The 7817-nt window shown below is 40.9% G+C and overlaps 1 long non-coding RNA gene across 1 annotated transcript; it reads left to right on the plus strand.

Annotated features, from left to right (window-relative positions):
* Positions 1–1074: 1074 nt before the first annotated feature.
* On the plus strand, positions 1075–3218 carry LOC114042891. Its single transcript, XR_003569043.1, has 2 exons — positions 1075–1189; positions 3021–3218. It is a non-coding gene; the product is annotated as an uncharacterized LOC114042891 (long non-coding RNA).
* Positions 3219–7817: the final 4599 nt, after the last annotated feature.

Raw genomic sequence — 7817 nt, forward strand, 5'->3', positions numbered from 1 at the left:
ACCTCTCTGGGCCTCAGTTTCCCCATCTGTAAAATGAGGGGGTTGGCTTCTGAGGTCCCTTACAGCTCCAATCTGAACCTCTTCCCATTGCTCACACTGGATCAGCCAGTCACTTGCAAACACTGACCGAGTTCCTGCTATTTGGCATCTAGTCTCACTGGGGATAGGTCTTGCAAAAATGCCATCTTACACTACTTTCTGTTTGATACCTGCCCATTGTGGTTTATGGATGGAGGTCAGTTCAAGAGAAGCCAGACCTGTACCTAGGGGAATAAAACCTCTAATTAGGGGGATTTAGGCTCCATTTTCTTACACTCAGCAGCTTGATAACTCCCCAACTTCTACTTCCCCAGGAAACATCACTTATTATAGTAAAGGTCACAGCTATGAAAGTCGAAGGAATTCTTCAAAGGGGAAATAAGAGAATTATTCAGTGTGCAATTTTAATTGGGTATAGATCAGGTAGTATACGACTACCCAGAAAGAAAGGCTAAATATAGAATCACAGTGGATGTTACTTAACTATTTCACCTGGATTTAGTAACTTAATTGATGGCTACTGTTACAATCTTCTAGTGTCCTGGACATAAACTTCAGGACAGAAATGTTTTGAAAGGCTGCTAAGGCAGCCAAGCTCAATAGTCTTTTAAAAATATTTTTTAAAATTTATTTGATTAAATATTTCTTAATTATATTAAAAAATTTTAACATTCATTTTTTAAAATTTTGAGTTCCAAATTATTTCCCTCCTCACCCTTTGAGGACCCCTCACATACACACATACATGAAAATTAAAGTGAAAAAAGTATGCCTCAATCTGCACTCAGAGTTCATCAGTTCTCTCTCTGGAGGTGGATAGCATTTTTCACCCTGAGTCCTTTGGGATTGTCTTGGATCATCGTCTTTCATGGTTGATTATCATTACAACATTGCTGTTACTGTGTCAATGTTCTCCTGGTTCTGCTCACTTCACTTTGCATCAGTTCACATAAGTCTTCCCAAGTTTTTCTGAAAGTATCCTGCTCTTCATTTCTTTTAGCACAACAGTATTCCATCACAACCATTTACCACAACTTGTTCAGCCATTCCCCAATCGATGGGTGTCCCCTCAACGTACACTTCTTTGCCATCACAAAAAGAAGCTCAAGAGTCTCGATGGTGGTCTCGGTCCCTCTCCGGTGGTGTGCTCGTAAGTGCTTAACAACTGATTTCCCTAGAAAGAAAACAAACAACCCCATATAAAAGACACATTTTTATCCTTAATCTGTAATGTTAAGATTTTCTCTATCACGTTCTTAAATCTAGACAATCGACAAAATAATAAATCAGCCCTAATTTCTGAAATGTGAATGTTCATATTGAAATTTTGAGCAATGGGCTCCCAGGGCCAGTTGGAGCAAGCTTCAGCCTACCCCTTACCTCTATCTCCAAGGAAGATAATTCTAACTCCTGATACTCCTGTAACCACAATCACCCTGGAAGATGCTGCCACTACCAGTCAGTCAGTTAGCATTGATTAGGCACATACTATGTGCCAGGCATTGTACCTCCAGACCTTCCAAGGTTACCTATTCAAGAAAATGAGACACAAAAGAGGCAGGGAGTATCAGTCCAGAGACTTAGGCAAGACTCCCCTAGTGGGGCCACACCAGAGCTGAGAAAACATCTTGCCACCTGGAGACCCACAGCAAAGAGCCAGTTAGAATCTGTCTCTTCTTTCCATAGATGCTGCCCTTGCCCCCTACAGCAGTCAGGGGATTGAGAGATGACTGAGGAATCACTCAGGATCTATCATGGCTTATTAAAATGCCAAGTCCTTTCAGTAGTAGGTCACTGCACGACTAGAAGCAGCCCCAGAGCTCCTGTTAACTCAGTTGCCTAAAACTCAGCAGGGATTATCCATCCATGCTCCAACGAGCCTCTATTATAGGCTCTTTTAGCCTTACTAAATGTACAATATTGTACTAGATGGAGATAAGACCTGGATGGGAATCAGCACTTAGAGTGATAGAGAAACCTAGGTTGGGAATTCAGAGGAAAAGAAGAAGCACCACTAGGCAAGATGGTGCCATGGAAAGACCACTGAATTTGGAGTTTAGAAGAGCTGAGTTCAAATCCCACCTATAAAATTGACTGTTTATCTGACTGTAAGCAAGTCACTTAAATCTCTGGGCTTATTTTATCATCTATAAAGTGTGGAGTGGGACGAGATCAATAGTCTCCAAAGTGGGAGTCCCAGCCCCATGAGGAGCCAAAGCATGGCCTGAGGAGTGTGTGAGTAACAGACGAAAGGGTGGGAAGATGAATTACATCCCATGCTTCATGTAATAGCTAATTGTGGGGCTTGTCTCCAACATAACCACACCTACCCTTCACATATTAACACCCAAAACCTACTTTATCCTCTCATATTGCTGTGCAAACTCTTAACCTCCCTCCTTCTGGGCTGTCCCCTCAAGGTAGTTATAATTTATCCATGATCTTGGCACCCGGAATAGCAGCTGTGCAGTTGCCACTGGGAAAATCCTCACTCCATCTCCTAGCATACATACTTCCTGCACCCAGATCACCTCTGGGCTGTGGCACCCAACGTGCCCTCTTGCAGAGTGGGTTCTGTGTTTTGGAGCAATGGCTGTGACAATGAGTTCCACGCTCTTACCCCCCCAACATTTTTCATTTTATATGAGAACAGAATGAGTTGCATGGAAAGAGAGGAATAGATGGGCTGTGAATCGTATTTCTGTATTGCAGATCTCATTACACTATCTTAACTTCTCTATTTCTGTGGAGGGCACTGCCTTTCTCCAGGTCATCCAGGTTTGCCACCTTGACACCTTTCTAGATTCTAGATCGTAACCCCACATATCAAATGAGAAAATGTAAAATGCTTCACAAATCTTAAAACATGATATAAATATTTGTTATTACTATCATTTAAGGAGTTCCTAGATCTTGTCATTTCCACTGCAATCTTTGGCATCTGACCCCTTCTTTTTATTTCTCTAACCCCTTCTCTCTAGTCACACAGCCACCACACCTCTGGACAGGACTATTGCCACAGTCTCCTAATAGCCTGCCTCAAGGATCTCCACCCTCCAGTCCATCTACCACACAGCTGCCAAAGGGACTTCCTGAAGCTCAGGTCTGACCTCGTCACCCCCCAACTCAATAAACTTTTGTGGCTCCTGTGGAAGTAAAAATATTGATGCTGTACCATACTCAGCATTTTGGGTTCGAGTCTGCCAGAAACTATTTTATTTAACATTAATATCCAAGATATTTTTAAAATTATTATTTAGAGAGGGCTGTCCGATTTGTCTGACACAACACTACACCAATACAGTTTCAGGAAACATTTCTAGGAGTTTTTAACTAAGAAAATAACAATGTGTAAAAATACAATTCTGGGATCAAAAATAGCTCAGAGCACCATCCCATTTCTTTCCTTTTTTTTTTTTTTTAAATTTATTTATCTGTTTTTCGTTTTTAACATTCACTTCTGTAAGATTTTGAGTTCTAAATTTTCTCCCCCTCTCTCTGCTTCCACTCCCCAAGACAGCCTGCACTCTGACATCTCATTCCTGGAGCAAACAAAAGGCCCTCTTCCTTTCAATCAACCTTTTAATCTTTTCTCCATGGAGGGTTGTTTTTAATGAATAAAGAATAGGAAACCCAAGACCCACTTTTAAGTGTAATCTGCATCATTAACATTTTCTCCATCATTTTCTTAAGTCTAGATAATCAACGAAACAATAAGCCCTGATTTGTAGCATTTACTGATTTCTGAAATGCAAATGCTCACAGAGAAAATTTAACCATCTGTTCTCCAGCACACCCCTATATAAATTATAATCCTTCATCTATTTTCCTAAGGAAGGCTTAGCTTTTGTTCTACTCAGTTTCCTATAGGTAAGAGACTAGAAGAGATATTAGGATGGAGAAAAAATAATCTCTTCATATTCCTAGAAAAATAAAAAAAAAGAGGTTTTTAATATACTTTTACATTTTAATACACTTCTACATTCTCCATTGCTATTCTGTTTGGCATTTAAAGGTTGGCCACAAAGAAGAGATTTTGGGAAATTTTGCATGTAATGTCAAACTTTTAAAGCAGTGAGTTCAAACTCAAATAGAAATCGGGGCCACTAAATCTAAGATATGGATCCCTGCAGGCCACAAATTGACTCAGAAAACCACAAATTAAGGTTATCCAGGTTTTATTGTATTTTTATTTATTTTGTCAATTATTTTCCAATTGCTTCTTAATCTGGTAGGTTGTATCTTGCAGCCCACAGGCATGTTTGACACCTCTGTTTCAGAATACCAACAGTCAAATGAAAGTTTATTGAAAGCCTAAAAGCTATATACTTCTTGGCACTCTGTTTCCTTTCTCACTACTTAGCTACCTTCACTACAAACCCAGAAGTTGTCTCACAGGACTGAGAACTACTTAAATTTTTTCTTTGTTTCATAAGTTGCTCTGGAGAAAAAAGAAATCATCACCTGGTGGTCAGCCGACTGGAGATATGCCTCTCTGTAATTAGCTAGGTTGCTCCTGGGAAGGCAGATTGGGCCTGTTACTACAGCCATACTCAAAAATATTTCTAGTATAATATAACCTGACAGAAACTACATTCCCCTAATATAGCCTTTAAGAAGTCAAAATCAATCAATCAACAAAGCTTTTATTAAGGCGCTACTATGTGTGCCAGGCACTGTGCTAAGGGATGTGGATACAAAGACAAGCCAAAATAGTCTCTGACCTCAAGGAGCTTATGTTCTCTTCCAGTATAGATCAACAATCTTAAGATCCCACTGACAATAAGCGGTAGAGGGTGGATTTGAACCCAAGATCAGTGCTCTTTTCATTATGCCTCTACCTTGTGTGACTGGCCCATCTTTATTTTTTTTTTTAATTTTTTTTAGGCAATTGGTGTTAAGTGACTTGCCCAGGGTCACACAGCTAGTAAGTGTCAAGTGGTTGGTCTGAGGCTGGATTTGAACTCAGGTCCTCCTGACTTCAGGGCCGGTGCTCTATCCACTGTACCAGCTAGCTGCCCCTCCATCTTTATTTTTAATCGTATGTTCTCTGATGACAACCATTCTACACCTCTCTATAAAACCATAAATATTTTTATTTATTTTAAAATTTATTTTAAAAGATTATTTTATTTTCAATTCATGAAACAAAACCAAACATTTCCATAGTACAGTACAATAAAAAATATGGTTGCACACGAAACTATCACGTTCAACTTGCTATTCTCTCCACATATACAGTAAAGTTATCATGTAAATTTCTTTTTTTTTCCCTTTTTCTCTTCTCTCTTTCCCCTGCCTCCCTGGCCTAGAGATGGCTACCACAAGACACAAATAGGTGTATATATGTAAAATTATTCTGTACGTATTTCTTTTTATCAGTTCTTTTTCTTGATGCAGATAGCATCTTTCTTCATGAATTTATTTTGAAGCGTATATTAACTTTTTTCTTTTTTTCGTCGTTCTGAACTTAATTCTGAACTTAACAAACTCCAAATAAAATGGCCGTTTCTGTATGCATAGCATGACACAAAAGAGAACAAAATTCTCTCATGAGATTCCATTTTAGAGCAGAAGTAATTCGGCAGCAGTAATGTGGAAGGCACAGCTTCCTGGCATGGTGGATGGCCTATCCAAGGGTGGGCAACCTACAGCCTTGAGGCTGAAAACTTGAAGTTTGGATTCAGTCCAAGGGCCGAACTTAAGGACCTAGAAGGACACATGTGGCCTTGAGGCTGCAGGTTCCCTATCTGGGCCAAGTACAGAGGAGAGAGAGTACTAATGGATATCAGAGACTGCCTACTCATTTAGGGTCAACTGGGTGGAACAGCGGATAGAATTCTAGGTCAGGAAGATCTGGGTTCACATATTAGCTGTATGACCTTGGGCAAGTCATTTAACCTCTGTTTGCTTCAATTTCCTTATCCATAAAATGTGCATGATAATAGCACCTACCTCTCATTGCTATGAGAGTCAGATGAGACAATATCTGTAAAGCACTTAGGACAGCTAGTTATTGTGGTGGTGGTGGTAGTGGTTATTATTTCAGTTTAGAGAGTTTGCATTTTGTCCCATAGGCCCTAGGGAGCTTTGGAAGTTTTTTTCCACTGGGAAAGTAATAAGACTCCTGTGCATTAGGAAGATGACTTTGGCAGCTGGATATGCAGGTAGAAATATCCAATGGATGTTGAAGATGTAGGATGCTACCTCAGGAGAGATAAAGGCTAGATATGTAGATCTGAAGAGTAGAGAGTGGGAGAGAGAAGAAAATAGAGGCGAGGAGAGACCAGTTGGGAAGATAAACAATAGTCCAGGTGTCAGTAGAAGAGAAAAGAAGGAGAAATAGATGCCAGGTATTGCCAAAGTAGATTTAAAAAAAAATACTTGGCTACTAATGCGATGTAGGCGTAGGGTGGAGTAAGACTCAAAGATTATGCTTCTAGAATCCCAACAGCTCTGGGGTAAAAGAGGGATTAGCCACGTTCTGCTTGGCCTCAGAGAGTAGAATTAGGAGGGATCCCCAAAGTGCAGGGAGGCAGATTTAGTCCTAACAGTTAGCACCATCCTAAAGTGCAATGGGCTGCCTCCGGAGGTAGTGAGTTCTCCCTCCTTGGAGACCTCCAAGCACAATTTCCAGTGGCCCCTCCGATACCGAGTCCAATGGCCTTTTCTCCATTTTTATTTTCCTGGACTTTTCTACAGACTCAGAAAAGACCATTGATTTTGGTCATTGAGGGGCCACTGATGACTTCAGAGAGTTCTTTCAGTAGAGTGGGGCAGGGATATGGGAAGAGAGTGGGTGGGGAGGAAGTAGACACAGCCAGTGTAAACTATCTTTGTAGTAGTTTGGCAGTGAAGGGGGGAAGACAAACAGGATCACAGCTTTGGGGGAGGAAGAAAATGAAAAATAAAGAGGCTTTCTGAGGATTTGGACAGTCTCAAGCTGTTCATGTATAGAGAAAGAGGCAGTAGAAAGGGACAGACTGAAGATTTAAAAAAAAAAAGAGAGAGAGATATGATCAGTGGAGCGAGGGGGACCAAGAAGGAGAGGAAGGAGCATGACATTTTGAGTCTGGCAACCAATATGACAGAGTCAGTGGGGTCTAGAGGACAGCCAGACTTGAAGTCAGGAAGACCTGGGTTCAAATCTGGCTTCTGATACATACTGACTGTGTGACCCTATCAGTGCTGGAATCTCTTCTGTCAGACAAATAATTCTCCCTTCCTGCTTGGAGAGAGGACATGAGTGGTTCCAGGCCCTGTTTTGGGGAGAAATCTGGAGCAGGGAGAAGAGAAAGAGGGGAAGAAAGGGGAAGGGAGTGAAAGAGGGAGGGGGGAAGGGAAGAGCGAGAGAGACAGGACTTTGAGAAGTGGCAAAAGTAGAGAGGGGCCAATATCACAACATACCCCCAATTCCCAGCTTGCCTCCCTTGGGGAGATCAGGGACTTTCTCTCTCTCTCATCTCACAGCAAGAGAGAGCTCATTCACTCCATGTACTGTCTGGTATATTCCAATCTGAGTAATTTCTCTGATTTTTGTTTGCTATCTGTTTACATAAATGGGTTTATCCACTAGTCACTATTTGTGATATTTTGGTTTGTTTTTGTAATTAGCATTAAGCAGGAAAGGATAAAATCTTAAGATATAACTTTGTGGTACTCCTTCCCCTTTAAGGGATCCTGAGCAGGAAAGTAGCTTGAACCTGAGGACAAAATCATTTCCTCTAGATGAACAATATCTGGTGGGGGTGGGGTGAAATAGATATAATTCTAGTCTG

Source organism: Vombatus ursinus, unplaced genomic scaffold (assembly GCF_900497805.2).
Source record: "Vombatus ursinus unplaced genomic scaffold, bare-nosed wombat genome assembly UNPS02014768.1, whole genome shotgun sequence".
Lineage (NCBI taxonomy): Eukaryota > Metazoa > Chordata > Mammalia > Diprotodontia > Vombatidae > Vombatus > Vombatus ursinus.